The 12,245-nt window shown below is 41.4% G+C and overlaps 1 protein-coding gene across 3 annotated transcripts in view; it reads left to right on the top strand.

Annotated features, from left to right (window-relative positions):
- Nucleotides 1–2,373: 2,373 nt before the first annotated feature.
- syt1a (synaptotagmin Ia) overlaps nucleotides 2,374–12,245 on the top strand; it is a 218,432-nt gene continuing 208,560 nt past the window's right edge. Inside the window, exon 1 of one of the 3 annotated variants that reach the window (XM_076875464.1) lies at nucleotides 2,374–2,568. The gene's annotated coding sequence lies outside the window, so the exon portion shown is untranslated. The remainder of the gene's footprint in view (nucleotides 2,569–12,245) is intronic. The other 2 variants (XM_004548430.5, XM_076875466.1) reach the window with 2 other exon arrangements.

The raw sequence follows: 12,245 nt of genomic DNA, 5'->3' as shown, positions 1-12,245 counted from the left end.
GCTTAATTCACGTCTGAGATGTTTTTACAATATGCTATGTACATAAGAGAACTTATAGCTCTACCTAAGCACCACCTTTGGACTGGTTTTATATTTTTACTGGAAACCATAAGACAGAGAGCTCTATTCATTCTGCAGCATCAGTTTCTGTCTAACCTTTGAGTGCAGGTGGACACTGCTTTTATTCAAGGCTTGCATCTGATGGAAAACCTCATTTTCTGCCTGAGGCAGCCAAAAATGTTGTTATCAGCCCCTTTCCATGGTCATGATTTATTTTGCTAGTATGTCACGACACATGCATTTTCCCTTTTGAATTTGAAGCTTTTATGAAGCGCTTAGTGTTGAATGACTGTTTATTTTAATATTAATAGTTGCAAGATTTCTAATTTAAATTTGGTAACACTTAAAAAAAACAACAGTTATTGAAAAATGGTAAATTAATACTTAATTAAACATAGGTAAATAGTTATTTTTCGATTGACTGTTAAATTTCTGTTTGTCAATAGTCCATCTATTAAAAATTGCACACATTTAATGAATTTTATAAAATGTATTATGTAGATACATACTTACATGATATTTTGACTATACTGGTACACATAAAATTTGTAATTATGTGTTTGTTAATAATCCACATAATAAATTGTGATTTTGAAACTGATGTTCCATTATGGTTCAGTCACAGTAAAAGTAGGTCAGCAGCCTCTTTGTGACTAGTAAGAAATTGGTTGCTGGCTGGTGAATTTTTTTTTCTATGAGTGACTGATTGCAAGTAGGTTTAGTGATTATCTAGTCATCAAGAGGTTGAGCATGCAACACTCTGTGGTTGACCACTTTTCCATCGCAAGACGATTGCAAAGTTTGCCTCATGGAAGGCAACCCCATCCAAACAATCGCAGTTCCCTTATAATAAGTAAGTATTAGAAGGTAATAAGTTATCTCCTTTGTTCCGTCTTCCTTCTTTGACCTCCAGTTGCAATAAATGGCTGCCTCTCACTCAGCCTGGTTCTTCTGGAGGTTGCTTGATGTTAAAAGGGAGTTTTCCCTTCCCACTGTTGCCAACTGCTTGCTCATAGGGGGTTGTTTGATTGTTGTTGTTTTTTCCTGTATTATCTTTACCTTACACTATGAAGCACCTTGAGGCAGCTGTTGTTGTGGTTTGGTGCTATATAAATACAACTGAGTTGAACTGAATAGTTAATGTGAATTTCTGTGTATATAGAGTATATATGGAACTGATTTGTGAATCTGACAAATTTATCACGGTTAATCGCTATATTATCACAACAATATTGCATATAATTGCCAGTTTTCCCCATATTGAATCACCAACCATTAGGACACTGATAGCAGACTGAATCCACCATACTGTCGTTTTGTTGTTGAATTGGCAGATCGAAGTCGCTTAGAAAACAGAAACCGACTGCAAGTGATCATTGTCTAACCTGCTTTATAATAGCCATCCAAATAATTGTTGTAGATTAGCATTTATTTTTGAAGTTTAAAAACAATCTGATGCACGTTTACATTTACAATTTTGAAAATAGACAATTTATACATCACATTAATAATATATTAAATTTATTATTGGTAAACAACACAAAGTTTAATTACCTGTAACAATGAGAAAAAAATACATCATGATGTAACTTGTTGTCAGGTTAAAAGATCGGTCTAATCTTACCTCTTCATTGCTTTTGAGGTTGGATTGACAACATGTTCAATCACTCTAATGAAAGATTGTCCTTGCAGGTGTTTGTGTGGCTCTTCTCCTGAAAGGCTCAGCCTTCCTCTGGGGAAATCATCCTCCTTTCAAGTTCTTGTTGGATGTGTGTATTTGTGTGTGCGTTTGCTCATGTGCAAGGGCAGGTCATGACTTACTGTGTACTGACAAACACACGCATACACATAGTCTCCCAACATTCCCAAGATCCTAGGGGAGTCTTTTTCTTTTCTTTTCTTTCTTTTTTTAAGTGACCTTGGAGGTGACATATGCCCCGAATGGTGAAAAACACAGACAAGACATGTTAATATGTGTTGAAAGGGTCAGCTAAGGTTACGCAGCATTGCCCACCATACTTGACGTCTTCCCAACACCCAACCAATCACAGTCAAGGACTCAGTGATGCAGTGTCCTTCTTACTGGAGGGATTCCTAGGAACCACCGTGTGATGATGCTGGCTTAAACAGCCCACAGTCTCTCCTGTCTTCTCACACCTCCTCCCACCCTCCGCTCTCTGCCCCAGGCTTTTTCTCCAAGCCGTGAATTAAGTGCATCTGCCTGTTGTGTTTGAACAGAAGACATTCTAGCGCCATCCACACTGCTCCCACAAGACTGGCTATGTAGACGGCAGACGGAGTCATCATCCAGCCCTCTTTCTCTCCTCTCAGCTAGGCTCCACCTCTCACTTTCCCTCTCTCCCTCTTCCTCTCTTCCAGCATCACACTCACACAAACACACACACAGCACACACACTTTTTCTTCAAGACCTCCTACTCCTACTACAGATGAGCGCCTCCTCGACAGGGCGAGCAGATTTGGAGCTGAAGGTGTGTTGTTGTTGCCAGGTAAGAGAGCACGTTTCTGCTTTGGGCTACCTCAGAAGTTGCAAAGAATCGGGGCGTCTCTTGTTTGTTTTGTAGTGTCTTCTCATAGTGGGGTGGATGTGTGTGATGTATCTGTTTCTAGGTGACATAATCAGGAAGGGTGGGTGTTTTAAGGGTGTCACAGGGGAAGTACACTTCACTCCCAAGCCTTCTTATTAACACCGTTTTTGGCGCGTCTTTCGTTGCCATGTGCACTGAAAGGCTTTTTGTGCTTGCTCGGAAACTGCTGTAGGTGCAGGGTGGAGTGCAGCTAGTGATAGCAACATATAGAACACGTCTTTTGTTGCGAGGGGAGACCACAGCGTGGATGTGTGGGCAGATGGAGAGGAGAGGAAAGGAGGGGAGGGGAATGGAGACGGAAGATGAGCAGCTGCTTTCATCCCATGGAAGCTAATCCCTCCGTTTGTTCACCTCGCTCCATCAGATAAAATAGGCAGGCTGCAGCCCTGGTGCCCTATCATTAATTTTTTTTACTTCACTATTCTCCATCTTTGAGTCATGATAGATTTATTTTGAGCAGAAATAAAGACAGGCAGGGTATTGATTCAGAAATGAGCTGTAATGCCATTTGAATATGGAACAAGACAAGCGCTTCAACTTGACTTTTCGAATACTTCGATTTGGTCCTGACTACACTTCCTGCTGATAATTTATCCTATAAACTTGTGGCAATAAATAGCTGTTTAAAGTTGCAGTCTTTTTAGCTTAAGAGTCTACTTAGTGAACAGATACAATTTGAAAATGTCGTTCCAGTTCCTCGCCGATATTGTCCTTATCTGGTATCATTATTAGTGGGAACCCCCGTTGCTGTAAAGAAGGCTTATCACCTCCCACGGGTTTACTGATAGAGTGCCGATTGGCTACCGCACAGTGCACATGTAATGGACGGCTGCTGTCGCTCAGCAAACATGTCAACCATATCCATGGTGATTGTTAGCGCGCCTTCGCTGACAAGTCATTAAAAAAGAAGTGGCCTGTCACCTCTTGCCTGCTCCCAGATTACCTAATATCTCAGGGGGCATAATCAGCCAGAGGCATGGGAGAGGAAGAAGAGGGAGAGAGAAGAGGGGTTGCTCAGCTGTTGCTGTTTAGCTGTACTGGTTTGGACATATACACTAGGTAGCTCCCGTGTGTCAAACTGTTACCAGGTGACGGGAAAAGCGCGAGTGAAACAGCACTCTTTGCTTTTCTCACCTAAATCTAAATGACCTCTGATCTAATTCCCCAAGGCAGAGCCTATGTTTACATACTCTCAGGGAGCTTCTGCAGATGCTCCATTTCATAATTACTAACTGAATCAGACAGGCTGAAGCCATGCACTAATGGATGCTGTGTGGACTGATAGCTCAGGGTAGCTTTTTTTGCAAAACCTTGGCCTTTAAGAATCTGGAGCCAAAACTTTTTGGAAGCGCTGCCATATGAATCACAACCAGGGTATAGTCATGAATTCTTCTCCTTTTGGCTTTAAATACTTTGTCTGTCTTCCAATCACGTATACAGCAAGAAAGAGAGGGCAGGGGCGGATATTGACTCAGAATCTAATCAAGTGGCCAGTTATCTGTTGCCTGAGGCGTTGTCATGTTTTATCAGGCTTGTTAAGGGGCTATTAATGAGAAGTACAGACCCAAAGTCCCAAGCCTGATGTCCAAGCAGCTCTAACCTTTTGTCTTGGCTGAGTTATCTGGAGTGAACTTTTCAAAAGCCAGAAACTGTCAGGATGGAAGGGCATCTGCCAGCATTACTTTGCACGTGGACAGTGGCTCTCACTCATAAGGTTATTAGAAGTGGTATGGAAAGGAAGTAGAGCCACGAGGACAGTACGGTGAAGCTATTTGTTTGTTTATGTTTGGAACAACACAAAATGGAAAATATCACTTAGGATTTGACCTTGTGTGGCCATTTGGTTTGGGTGCCTATGAACTGGGATGTGCACAGAACAGTAACAGTGTCACCACAGAGACTGAGTCATGCTGGTGGATGCCTCATAAGTAGTGTTCCCACTCTCCAAGGACATCCCTATAATCATCCTTTGATCACATTCATCACCATCACTGATACCAGATATCTTAGGGGAAAAAAGTCTGGTAATGTATTGCACTTTTTTTACATTCTTTGGAGCTGATTATTGATTGACTATTCATCGCAATCTAGTCCCATCTCCTTTACAGTGCCCCTGCTACAAAACTGATAAAACAGTTGTATATTGGTTCTTATTTAAGATGATGGATAATGACGTTCAACAGTTCTTAGCATATTCAGCCTGAGAGAAATCAGTCTACGAATTTTAACAAAGTTCACCCTACTTCTGCCATCAGTATAAAACCCAACAAACACACAGTTTTCTGCAGCATTTGTTCTCTTCGTGAAACTAAAGTGCAAAGCACCACCTGTTAGTATCACAGTGTGGCATCACTGTTCAAAATATTTTTTTTCTCTGTTGCTTTGCAAATTAACCATGTTTTCAGTTCATGCATATTAATGGTAACTTCCTGCTTCAAATTTATGGAAGCCTGTTTCTTCAACAGATTGTCAGGCAGGTTGGTTGTTATTTGATTTTTGTGCTGCAGACAAGAGATAGGACTTTATGGTATAGAGCAGCGGTGAGCAGTTAAATTGAGAAACTGGGACTGTTGTGGATGGCCACAACAATAAGATGATAAACACTGAGCAGAACTGAATCCATCACACCTGCTAAGAGACTTCCTTTGTGCCATCATGCATACGTTACTCGAGTGTTTTCCACTATATTGGACGTGATGCAACCACTAATTGTGAGGGAAAAACATGTATTTCCTGAATAGTTGAGGAATGTTTCCTGGAGGTTTCTGAATTTGGTTGCAGAGAGGATGCTAGACCAAAACCTTCCTTCTTCCTTGTTTTGGTTGCTATAGCAGATTGGCGCAGTCGTCTGTAGTTTGAATGGAAGGTGCCGACTTATCTCAAAGTTAAAGTCAAAGATGTGCCACAGCATTGCAACCAACATGTTTTTAAGTGCAACTTTTACTTTGAAGGCAACAGGTCTTTGTGTCCATTTTGTTTCCTACTTTTCAGTTTCACTAGCAATAGGAATTTGCAGACGAATTGGTATGTTCTTTTCAAACTATGCAACAATCTGCTAGTGACCAAAGCTATCATGGATGTTTTTGCCAACCAATCAGTGAAAACACATTTTTCTCTAGCGGCCTGTGGTTGCCAGGGGGTCACAGACCAGTCTCTAGACCTGTGTGACTGTGCAGTTGATCAACTTTACAGCGACTGCCATCAATCTGTTGTAACCACTATCCTGTGTGACTGTGGAGTGCTTGCTCATTTATTTGATCCTGGTTTGTCAGATATCCCAAATGGCGTAGAAGTTAAATCCACCTGGTTAGAGGTCAAGTGCCCACAAAACCACAATGTGTGAGCAGTGCAGCATCACCCCCACAAGATGGACTGAGGCAGACTTAGACTGCTTTCGTCTCTTCAGCGACAAAGTGACTTTACAAAACGGTGTGTAGATTGAAGTATTGTGACCTTGCAACACTATACATAGGTGTTTGCTGCTATTTCACCACAATCTGCTGATAATTTTAGGTACCTGCTGGTGTAAAAGTCTGTTAAAATGATAATTTATTGCACATTTAGCAGTTCATGACAAAGCAATGCTTTTCAATGGTTTTCTTTTTTGCTGCATTTTTCAGCACCAATATTTCCCTGCAGGCGTTCAAGCCAAAACAAGTCGGATTTAAATCAAAGCGGTAAAGCAGTGTTTTAGTTTGAGTGAACCTGATGGAGACAAATCAGGACGTCACATCTAAGTGTTAAACGCTTGAGTTATCCTGTAAGTTCATCAACATCAGCTCCCTGAGTTTGTCACTTTACAAGATGTTTTTCGAATACAACCCTGAATTGTGTTGTGTGGAAAGTAATGAGAGACGAAAGGTCATTGTCATAGTTTCTCTTGCTTGCCTAACTGGTATCAGCATCGCTGTAAAGACCTGACACTAATAGGCTAATTAGCTTGGTCTTAAGTCCTCATTTGAAGCTCTGTGTTTGACAGAGTGTAGAGGACTCAGGACTGCTTGATCTCTGTGGACCCACCGAGATAAGACTCAGATTACAGGATCAATCCACACACGGTCTCACAAACACACACATACTCATACACATTTTATTGACAGAGCTAAACAGACTCATATGTATGCTTAAAAACACAATCCAGTTACAATCCGTAGCATCAACATTGTGCTTAAAAAGCACACACAGACTTAACTACATGATGTTTCAAGCTGTACTATATGAGAATCTTTTGGCTCTTTTGAGTTGTGCCAATTTTAGCCATCACAATTTTAAGCCCTGCGTCATCATGACCATCAGCCACCAGCTCTAATTTATGTGTCTGCTGTCCATGTGAACCCTCACAGCTAGGTGCTTCCTAAATACTGGAACTTTGTTTTGTGGTACAATGACACACTTAAACAAGAATCACAAGAGATCTTCTTCTCTCTGTCATAAAGTAGATTTTTTTATAACTTGTTGCTGATTTGATAGTGTATGTCACATGGTGTAAAGCTGCTAAATTACCTACCATAAATGAATACCTACTTTCCTTCCAAAAGAAAGCTAGTAAAGCTCTTCTCACTTGTGCGTAATCTAGAGCAATGCCTCCAATCTTCTATCCAGCTGTATTTGGCATTTAAATTTATAATAATCAACTGCAACACAGTCAAGACAATTGGAACTGAATTGCAGTAAATCAGAAAGGATGAACACCACAGCCTGAAAAGTGTCTAATGAAGCCAGTTTGAAAAAAAGGTCTGTTTTGGATATTGCTGCCTCAGTTTGCAGAATGCGCTTAATTAAATACACTAAGTGAATGACTTCGGGGGAAGCTGAAATGCACTGTCACAATGACTTCATTCAGTTTTGTTTCACCAAGGAAAACCTTGGGTAAATACAATAAATTAAACTAATTTAAAAAAATTACAGGATCTCTGTCAGGTTTGTTTGCGCCAGAGTGTGACGAGGCTCACTGGGTCTTTGACTATGATTTGCATTGTTTCACATTTCTGTTTTTATAACAGAGACTTTCACATATATTCACAGTTGTATTTGCTATAAAACAAAGGTTATAAACTGAGATACACTATAGGAAGCCTATTTAATTGACATTAAAGATGGTACCGCAAGAAGCAGTTCCATATATAGTCTCAAAAAGCCGTTACATTACCCTTGAAGATAATATAACAAATTCAAGGACACTTAAAATTTCTTTTTGCAATATTTCACTGAGCTCATGTTTTAAAACTACAGCTGCATAAGTTCATGAAAGACCGCTTTTCAGCTGTAAGTCAGTATATGGTTTGACTTGCATGTCCATCCACTTAAGAAACATCAGGATAAATGCCAGTCTCTAAAAAATCAAGTTCTGAGCCAGATATCAAAAAAGCTGGAGCAAAGTTTCACAAACTAGCAAGGTGAACATTGGGAGAAACAATAGAAGATCTGACAAATGTTACAAAGAAGACAACACTTTTTACACATAAGAACAAGGGCAGGGAACTGGGTAAAGGGGGATACACTGAGGCGACTAAAGGGATTTTAATATTATAGCTATTAATTAGAATTAAATCACAACCAGGAGGCTCTGGAAAATTAGCAAATTAAAACATATGGAATAAGCAAGCAGTCATCGTGGCTAACAGAGCACCTGAAAAATAAGCAAGAGTAAAGCTTCTTTGGGTTGCTCTCTGATTCACAAGTGGTCACCACATTTGGCAGGTGTAACACATTTACACCAGATGTAACCTTTCCGGAGATTTGTGTGTCATTTTCAGATTTTAAGGGAAAGTATTAACCACAACACAATGGCGTTACCTTCTGAAAATAAGCAAACATCCAAAAATGCAAAGCGAGCTTAGACAGAAACCCAAACGTAGAAATCTACTAGAATCTAAAATTCTACCATGGAGCGTAAAAAGTCACTTCTATTGCTAAAGATGCTGTTAGCCAAATCATTAGCTTGAGCTTGTGTGTTACTGACTTTTATCTCAATCATTAGCAAAATTCATGACTTTATGTCAGTAACTCATCCGATGGGGCATGGTGACGTCACTGCCCATAATGCCGGGACTGCTCATGTACATCACAGCCAGTCGTGCCCTTGAATTAACAACCGTGCATTTATGAAGGCTGTATTTCATGGCTTTGTCATGACTGTCTGTTAGAAAGCTATTCATTGACAGACGTTATCTTTGGTGCACATGTGTGGCGATGGTGATGGAGGGGAGGGGCAAGAAAAAGAGAATGATTTGGTGGTAGGACTTACCTCCAGTCTCAGCGCTGTAATTTTAAAATCCCCTTTAGGAGGAAATTGCTTTTGCCCTCCTACAACTTTTTAATATCCTGATTCATACTTAGCGCTGGTGAAACGCATCATCTTCCCGTAGCATTTCTGCCACTGCCCGAAGGCGCTGTGTGGGGAAGTTATTAGAGATTAATACCATGTGGGTGTGTGGGACTGCTGAGGGACACGAGCCTTGCCCTGTGTGCTCCATGTCAGTCCTCCTGAGCCCCTGTACATAGTAGACGAAACATCCCCTGTGCCCGGTGAAAGCATATTTGAATTATTACTGAAGGGCACGCGGCATAAAAAGAGGCCCTGGAGCACATGTTGAATGTTGCATAAATGTAATAAGGCATTCTTTTAAAAACCAATCTGTCCTGTGCTTACATGCACATTCACACCAAACCCTAAAGAAGGAAGTGCTACCCCACCTCAAGGTTTATGTCAGCAATAACCAAACCAGCTGAGCTGTTCCAGTTATCTCTTGGGATGATTTAGCCACTCTCTATCAAGAGTTACCCATCAACGGAGAGACGAGCCTAGAATTCAAATTACCAGTGTCCATTCTTCAGTCCATCTTCCATTCATGAGTTTACAGCAGTAAAACAGCTGCTTTTTTCAGGGAGGGAAATTAAGTAACGTGAACTGAGTATTACAAAGGCAAATGCATCAATTTGAGCAAAATGACACATTTACAAATCAGGCATCAACACAAACTGAGTCTTGTATAAGGCAGAAAAGGTTAATTGTGTTTTTACAGCTTGTACAAGCTCGCAATTCTCCAGCCTCTGTCGGTGTCCTCGGAATATGTCAGATAGACGAGGGGAAGCAGATCAAATTATATCCCAGTAAGTTGCCTCCTGCCTCTGCTACAGTTAACTCGCTGCTTCTGGGCGCCCTTGGAGGATGCATTAGTCATAAAGCAATACGACACCCAACAGTGTGTGTAAAACACAGTGGCGTGATGGGATAAAGCAAGCAAGCAATTAAAATCAGTGTCACCCCGCACCGCCTTGCCTGTGACACAAATGACCTTGGTGGGTTTAAAATGTGTCACAATAATTTCAACATCTGTTGGGAAGTATGCGTAGTTGTCACTCATATTCAACTTATTACCTCTTCCATCGCTCTGTGAGCTGAGTGTATATTTGCACTCCAGAGCAGCCCGCTGGAGTGAGTCACATTGCTGTATTGTTTTGCTACCAATCAAGGTCATTGCATGCTCATTAAATTCACCGTGGATGGATTAAACCGAATAAATGCACAGGCACATAATCAACATTACAGCCTTAATTTTGTCAAGTGACCCAGCTGTGAAGATGATTTCATTCGTCTCTCTAACACAGCAATGCAGTGGATGTCATTAGCTGTTGAACCGGTGACTCCCTGGTTCTCCGTTAGAGAGGGACCCCCCTCCTGCAGTGTGGATGTGCATGTGTGTGTGGATCAGACCTGCTGTGGAAAAGAAATTGCGAGGGAACACCAAGTGATAAGGAAAAGGCAGTCCTCCCTTTCACCCCACCTTTTCTCATCCCTGGCCCCGATGATTCTCCATTACTGTTAGTCGAATGGTATGTGTGCCCTCCGCTGCTGACTGCTGAGATTTGCCTCTGATGCAAACATCCTTGTTTGTCACCATGGCAACCAAGTCTCCTGCCTGCTGTAGATTGTCATGCCAGCCGCCTCCCCCGTGCTCTTCCTCTTCGATTAGCACCGTACTGTAGCTGACATGTGCGAGAGTCGTACATTGTTCTGCGATCCGTCTTATCGTCATAAGCTGCTCTCGTCTGCACCGCTGCCCCTGCTCCAGGGTGAAGTGGCCCCCTTTTTAGCAACTCTTCAAAAATCATATCGCATACAATTTAACCCTCAACTACAGGAATGGTTTTGCTTGAGTTTGCCACAAACAGGCACAGCTAGAGTCAGCTGGCAGAATAATAACACCACCAGCAAAAGACTAGTGCAAAAGATTGAGAGATATAACAGTAAATGGTTTCAATTTCAAACCCCCCCCTTGTTTACCCTACCAGCTACCAATCCCCTCATCCTTGAAAAATGGAGCAGTCTAGCATGTTTGGAGATCCCATGAAGGATGAGGCACTGTAGAGGCCTATAGGTCCGTTCTGTGCAGAGTTCACTGTCGGAGCCAAGTGTCTCGGGGCGAGACAAAGGCCTTTCTTCCAAACATGTCCACCCAGTCAGACGAAAAAACACTCATTAACACAGCACCATGGGGCCAGTCCGGCCCACTTGGGGATAATAACTAGGCATCTAGTTAAATCTGATATAATGTTGTTGTACTGGGTAGTCTGGGGTCTGTGATAGTAGCTGAAAAGATTGTATTCTCTCTTAAGCTGTTTGACTCCCGTACTTTGCTGCTTAAATGGAGGCATTTAAAAATAGGGATGGCTGATTGGGTTAATATATCAGCTATCAGTGATTGGCAGAGTCCATTGCTGGTTGTTTATTTTGCTAATTTAATGGGCTGCCTACTTGAGAATTCATGAATATTTAACCAGCAAAGCATTCAACATGTGCACTTTTGTTGTAGTATATTATACGTTGTTGCTCAGTGTGTTTTCATTCAGTTTGTAAGTTTGCTTACTTACAAATAAATGAACAGTCTAAAATTTTTAGGGTTCATTTTTGTAGAGAGACACAAAATATCAACCAATAATCCAGAAAAAAACACATACATAAAAGTTATAAATAGATTTGCATATCATTGAGAGACATAAGGCTGTTTTTATGCTTACAGCGTCGCTTGTATCCTGGGTGTCTGATGACAGTTTTTAATTTTCAAGCCAGTCACCCTTGGTATTGAGCTCCAATTAAGATCTTGCCTAATGCGACGCGAATGATAATAAAAAAGGGGGCAAATTGAGCTCGCAGCACCCACAAGGGCCCCCTGCACATGTACATGTGTGTCTTGTGTTTGCTAGTGAACATCTAAAGGATTCAAAGAAGGCTTAGGAGAAAGTTCTGTGGTCAGATGAAACCAAACTCAACCTTTGACAATTTGACCCGCGGTGTTTGGAGGAAGAGAAATGCTGAGTATGACCCAAAGAACACCATCCCCACAGTCAAGCATGGAGGTGGACACATTGTGCTTTGGGGCGGTACAGTACAGGACAGGACTTGGCATCAAGTTGCCAAGCAGCAACTAAGAAACTTGAAGGATTTAAAGAATTTCCATAGAGGAATGGGCCAAAATGGGCCTCAGGAGAAACGTGCAAAACCTGGTGACCAACTACAAGAAACATTTAACTGTCTTGCTTTTCTTGGGGATCAAATACCTACCTTTATGCTTTCT

This window comes from Maylandia zebra, linkage group LG17 (genome assembly GCF_041146795.1).
Source record: "Maylandia zebra isolate NMK-2024a linkage group LG17, Mzebra_GT3a, whole genome shotgun sequence".
Taxonomy (NCBI): Eukaryota; Metazoa; Chordata; class Actinopteri; order Cichliformes; family Cichlidae; genus Maylandia; species Maylandia zebra.
This window is presented reverse-complemented; position numbering and strand designations above follow the sequence as displayed.